Genomic DNA, 6,000 nt, shown 5'->3' with positions numbered 1-6,000 from the left:
AGTCAGATAGAGTGCCAACTACTTGGACTCTTGGATTGTTTGTTATATTCCTCCTTGGTTTCTTTACACATAATTCTTTGATAGTATTTGCATATATCAGGATGTCTTAAAGGGCTTGGAGGAATGGAATTTTTATGTACAAATTTTTTAATTCTCCCAGAATGTCAAAATCAGGATATTGTGTAGGTCGAGGTATGATTAATCATTCTGGGAATGGGGGAGAGGATGTGGTTGCTTGATTATGAGTTTGTTGTTTGTTCACATCCTCTTCTTGTGACGGTTGTTCTCTAGGTAACTGATTTTCAACATGGGCTATCTTATCTCCCTCGGTTTCAATAATACGCCCAGATCTTAGCTGAATATCATTACACTCCCTCAGATCGGCTCCTATTTCTGGTGTTTCTACTATTGGGACAGATTGGACCGGTGTGTTATTTGGGTTAGGGTTGGGTTGGGCTGGGGGTTGCGATCTCAGGTTAGACTGGGGGTTTCGTTGTAAGGCTGGCAGTGTAGGTTGAGGGAGCGGAATGGTTCCTCTTGGCTGATGCATTGGTCTTTGCCAGTTTGTCTGCCAAGCTGGACTTTGTGAAGTAGGAGGGGTCCATTGAGCTGGGTATGTGTTACTTTGCCAATGTGGTGGGGCATAGGGAAAATTCGGCCAATTGGGTTGGCTTGCTTGATTCGGCCACGGGGTTGATGAAGGAAATGACTGTGGTGACCAATTCGGAAAGGGGGGTTGAGGTTGATTTTGCCACATATTATATGGTTGAGCATTATACTGTGGAGACTGAAAAGAAGAAGTTGGGTCCAAAAACATACCAGATTGTCTTGGCTACCATTGTCAGCGTTGATTGAGAAAATACACCGATTTTGGCTCTTCTTCTGCTTCCTTTTATACTGCTTTTAATCTGGGAAGTGTGGGATAGCTTTCCATAAGGTGGTCTTTTGTGCAAATGGTGCAAATTTGGACTACATCAAGTGGACACTCCTTATGGCTATGTTTCTTCCTGCATCGAGGACAGAAGATTGCCAAATTCTGTTCTGCCTCCCCCTGCTTTTGTTTGGCCTGCATAATATCAAGTTGTGTAGTTAGCGTCCCTAGTATATTAGTTTTAAAATTTTCCAATAAATTTGCAATTTCTGCACGCATTACTCCTTCTGTCGAAATTTTATTATCTCTTACAAACCGATCATGTTTTTTTGGTTTTAGTCTTGTGCTTCCTTGCGAGCTCCTGATACATAAATCAATAATGTCAGCAAAATTTTCTTGATAAATATCTCCTTTTCCCATAATTTTTAGCGTTTCAATCCATTGTTCCTTCATACCCCTAATTAATGTTGTTTTTAACACATTATCAGGTAAAGGTAGTGATGCATAAGGAGATCTTTGAAGATTATACTGAAAACGTTCCACATACTTCTCTAATGCTTCATTTGGTCTAGCTACCATCTGGAATATTTCGTCTTTTAGTTCTCTAGACCTGCAATAGTATTGGTATTTTTTTAGAAAAGATTCTTTCATTTGATCCTAGTTATTTATAACTCCGCCACGTAATCCCATAAACCATCTTAAAGCAGCCCCTTTTAATGTAGAGGGAAATAGTTTCAGTTTCTGGGGGTCGGTGGTGTAATCATATCCCCTACAAAACACATCGAATTCAAATAGGAATGCATCCAGATCCTCTGATATAAGACCATGGAATGTAGGGATATGCTGAAGAGGAATTTCTTTCATAGGTGCATTCGCTGCAGTATCCACGATGGGGTATTGCAATGTAGAGGTTTGGGTGTTTTGTTGGTTTTGGGCGATTTGGTCAAATATATGCCAATAACCTTCTGGGATATCTAGGAGGGTATTCCTAGCTTGAGAGGGAATGGATTTAACAGGAATGGTTTTAATAGTGCTTCCTTTATCTGGGATAATGAGAGTGCCTAATGTCTAAGGAGATTGAGTTTCTTCAAAAATGATTTTTGGAGCACTTCCCTTATCTAGGCTGCTCAATGGCTAAGTTGACCCAAGAGGAGACCTTGGTTGCTCAATTTCGCCTGTCTCTCCTCTTCCTTCATAAAGATTGCTAAAATTCCCTTCTTGCAATAGTTCTGGAGTAGAATTTTCAATTTCTTGAAAATCCTGCTCTTCAATTTGACTATGCACCTCAGCAAAGGCTACAGATGGTGATATTGTAGCCTGAAGGGAACTAGTAGGCTGTCTGGAAATAACTTTTATGTCTCCTACTGAAGGATGAGATTCTACTTTCTTAAAAATTTTGCCTATAAAGGTTGATTGGCCAAGGGTCACTGCCCCATTAGCTTTTTCTGGTTTGGGTAGAGGTTTGGAATTATTTTCTAGCTTTTTCTGCTTAGTCATGCACACAGAAATCAACTGCTAGATTCTACCCAAACAAAACAATGACAAATCTGCAGGAAAGCGGGCAGAGGAGCAGGGCTGTTACATGCTCCACATATAGGTTCTTACCTTCCATTTTTAAAACCCAATTCTTCCCTAGCAAGATCTTACACTACTTTGAAAAGAGACAAATGGCTACATTCTTTCCCTGGCAACGGCGCCAAAATGTCGAGCTATAAAAAGGGTCTCTTTCACCTCTAATTACCACACATTAGTTTGTCAATCTAGGAACGTTTTGTTATTTCGAAGAGTGTCTTAGTCTAAGGCTATCATTTGCTAGAGTAATGCTAGTAGTATAGTGCTAAAAAATACAAGAGTAATCAGATGCTTGTTTACAGCAAACTACTTTTAAAGACTAAACCATACATTTAGAAAACTAAGCAATTCATCAGTCAAGGGTTCAGTAGCTGTAACTCATCCCTTTGTAAACTGATGGAACCAAAGGAAATCAGGGAACAGGTCCTTGATCTGGGAGCCAGACAATAAATGTCACTGCCCACTACAGTCTCAGAGTGTTCTTCACACCAAAACAATAATAATGCAAATAACAGAAAATGGAACAGCAAATAAGAAATGGGTGTCCAAAAAATAAGAAATGGAACAGCAACCAGGAAACTATAACAGCAATTAAGTTTAATAAGCAGCAATATCTTAGTTTACAGGATCAAATGCAATAATCGTGTCCTACAGAAATCAAATGGCAATCCTCTACTTTTAAGGATGAGTCAGAAAACACACAGAAATAGAATAGCACTGATTAATAATAGACTATAGAACAGCACTTGAAAGCCATACATACATGTACACGACACACCTTAATAGTAATCTGATCTTGGTAATCCAGCTATCAATCTTAGTTATGAATAATACGACTGTATTTCAGAATGGAACAACAACGTCCATAGATTCAACAATCGCAAGGAAATATAATTTCTAAGATGGATTTAGTGATACCAACAGTCGAGTGTTACAACACAGACATTCTACAATTGAACAACAACGATATCCTGTAAAAGCCAGTTATATCAGTACTTAAGGAAACAACAATGCGTTGCAGAGTTATAATGTTTCTGTCTCAGAAAACAATATCACTTAACAGATCAGGTGTAACAGGGCTGTGATGTAAAATAACAGAACATATCAGATTACCGAATAAAAATGATGAGCACACCACGCATAAACCAAAAGTACAAGTACAGGAGCAAGTGTTCCTCCAGGGCTGGGCCCTTAGCCTCCAGGGGTACACCGCTTGAAGTTATTCCAGGATCAACGATGAAATAGAAACCAAGTTTGTATTAATGCATAAGACAGAATTACAGTGGATCACTTCTCAACGAGAGTCGATGATCAAAGTCTCAACTTTAAGGGAAATTACATAAAAACATAACAGACTCCCCGGGCTAACAGTGATGCCCCTTTTTATAATGGCGAAGGCAGAGTTTCCTAGGTTCAAAAATAGTTAAAGCAGTGATCCCTCACGATCAAAGGATCCTGAGGGATTCACCGAACCAGTGGCTCTCAGTTATCTCTTTACTTTCTTGCGTCGAGTCGATATGTCCACTTTCTTTCCTTCGCTGATACGCTTTGAATTGTTTTGCCTTGTTTGCATGTGGTGCCCTGTCAAAGGAACAACGGTTAACCTAGCCTTGTCCTTTCCTTTGGAATGGCAGTCTTTTGTTTTCCCTTCTTCTTGCATAAGAAAATGACAATTGTCAGTATTTTTGTTTTGCACATTAATCTTACAGATGTTATTACAATTTCTTATCATCTACCTAGTTCATGATGCAATAGGTTCGTAAGTTTGAATGAAAAGATGCCAAAATAATCACCAGAAACATACCTTCTTTAGTACTCCACAACTAGCTTCCAAAGCTTATAACCCTTTAAACCATCCTTATACCAATAAAGATGCACTTTTTAGATTTACTATCCAACTTGGTTCTTTTCTCCTTTGGAACATGTACATATGCATCACATCCAAATACCCTCAAATGTGAAAGAGAGGGTTTCTTACCAGTCCATACCTCTTGTGGAGTCTTATCCTCCAACGCTGATGAAGGTGATCTATTGACTAGGTAACATGTTGTCTCCACTGCCTCTGCCCAAAATTCCTATCCTACCCCAGCACCCCTGAGCATGCTTCTTGCGCTTTCCATCAATGTCTTGTTCATTCTTTCTGCAACTCCATTTTTCTGAGGTGTATATGGAGTAGTCTTCTGCCATGCTATACCACACTTCTTACAGAATTCTTCAAATTCCTTACTACAAAACTCTCCACCATTTTTTGTCCTCAGCACCTTTATCTTCTTCTCTGTCTGGTTTTCCACCAGAGCCTTAAATTCTTTAAACCTGTCAAAGCCGTTAGATTTCTTCTTAAGGAAATATATCCATGTATTCCTTGAGAAGTCATCTATAAATGATACATAGTACATAGAATTACCCAGTGATGGAACCTTCACGGGTCTAAACACATCATTGTGCACATGCTCTAATATCTATTCTGCATTTTACAACTAGAGGGGAAACTCACCTGATTCACCTTCCCATATACACAATTTTCACAGAAATCAAAATCCAAAGAGTTATTACTCATACCTTCTACCATACCTTTACTGTGAAGTATTCGAAGGCCCTTCTGTCTAGTATGTCCAAGCCTTTGATGCCACAACATGGTCTTCTCTCAAGAGACCACTAGATTTTCTGCTCCACCTTTAAGAACCATGAAACTGTTGCACCCGTCAACAACAATGCTACCTTGCAACTTGTACAGAGTTCTAATTCGAACTCCACACATCAATACGAGTGCCCCCCAAACCATCTTGTACGTATCCTTCTCAAACATTGTTTTTACACTTGCATCATCCATGTTGCTTACAAAGATCAGATTTCTGGCTAATGCAGGAATATGCAGAACACCCGAAAGTGTTCTAACCCTTCCACCTTGCAACTTCAACTTTACTTTTCTGCAACCAATGATTTTATCCTTCTTGTCATCCCCGAAGAATACATCACCATCATCATATTTCTCATACTCACAGAACCACTCTCTATGGGGAGTGAAGTGAAAGGATGCACTTGAGTCAATCAACCATGCCTCATGATCTACATGTGTACTTGAAGAAGCTAAGTACACATCCCCACCTTCATCTGAGGTGGTTTTTGCCTCTACAGAAGGAGCATCATCAGATCCCTTTCATTTATCAGGAGCTCTAGATTTATAGTCCCTTTTGTAGTGCCCTTCCTTTCCGCATTTCCAGCACACCACCTTTACAAATTTTCCTAGAGATTTAGATCTCCCTCTAGATTTATATCTCCCACTTGATGACTTATTTTTGTTTATGTTTTGGGACCATTCTCGTACAGACAAGGCATCACCATTTTGGCTCTCCATATTTTTCCATCTCATCTCCTCTGTCAGCAAGGATGAGACTATTTCATCAAACTACAAGGCATTTGTATTGCTACCTATTGCAATAACCAGACTATCCCACAAATCTGGTAGAGAACACAACAAATTGATGCATTTATCTTCATCTGATAATTTAATATCAATAGATAATAACTGACTTACCACAGTGTTAAATGCGCTCAGA

Source organism: Pinus tabuliformis, chromosome 6 (assembly GCF_031772625.1).
Source record: "Pinus tabuliformis cultivar Carrire ecotype Pingquan chromosome 6, CPIR1, whole genome shotgun sequence".
In the NCBI taxonomy this organism is placed as follows: Eukaryota; Viridiplantae; Streptophyta; class Pinopsida; order Pinales; family Pinaceae; genus Pinus; species Pinus tabuliformis.
Note: the sequence above shows the minus strand (reverse complement) of the source record.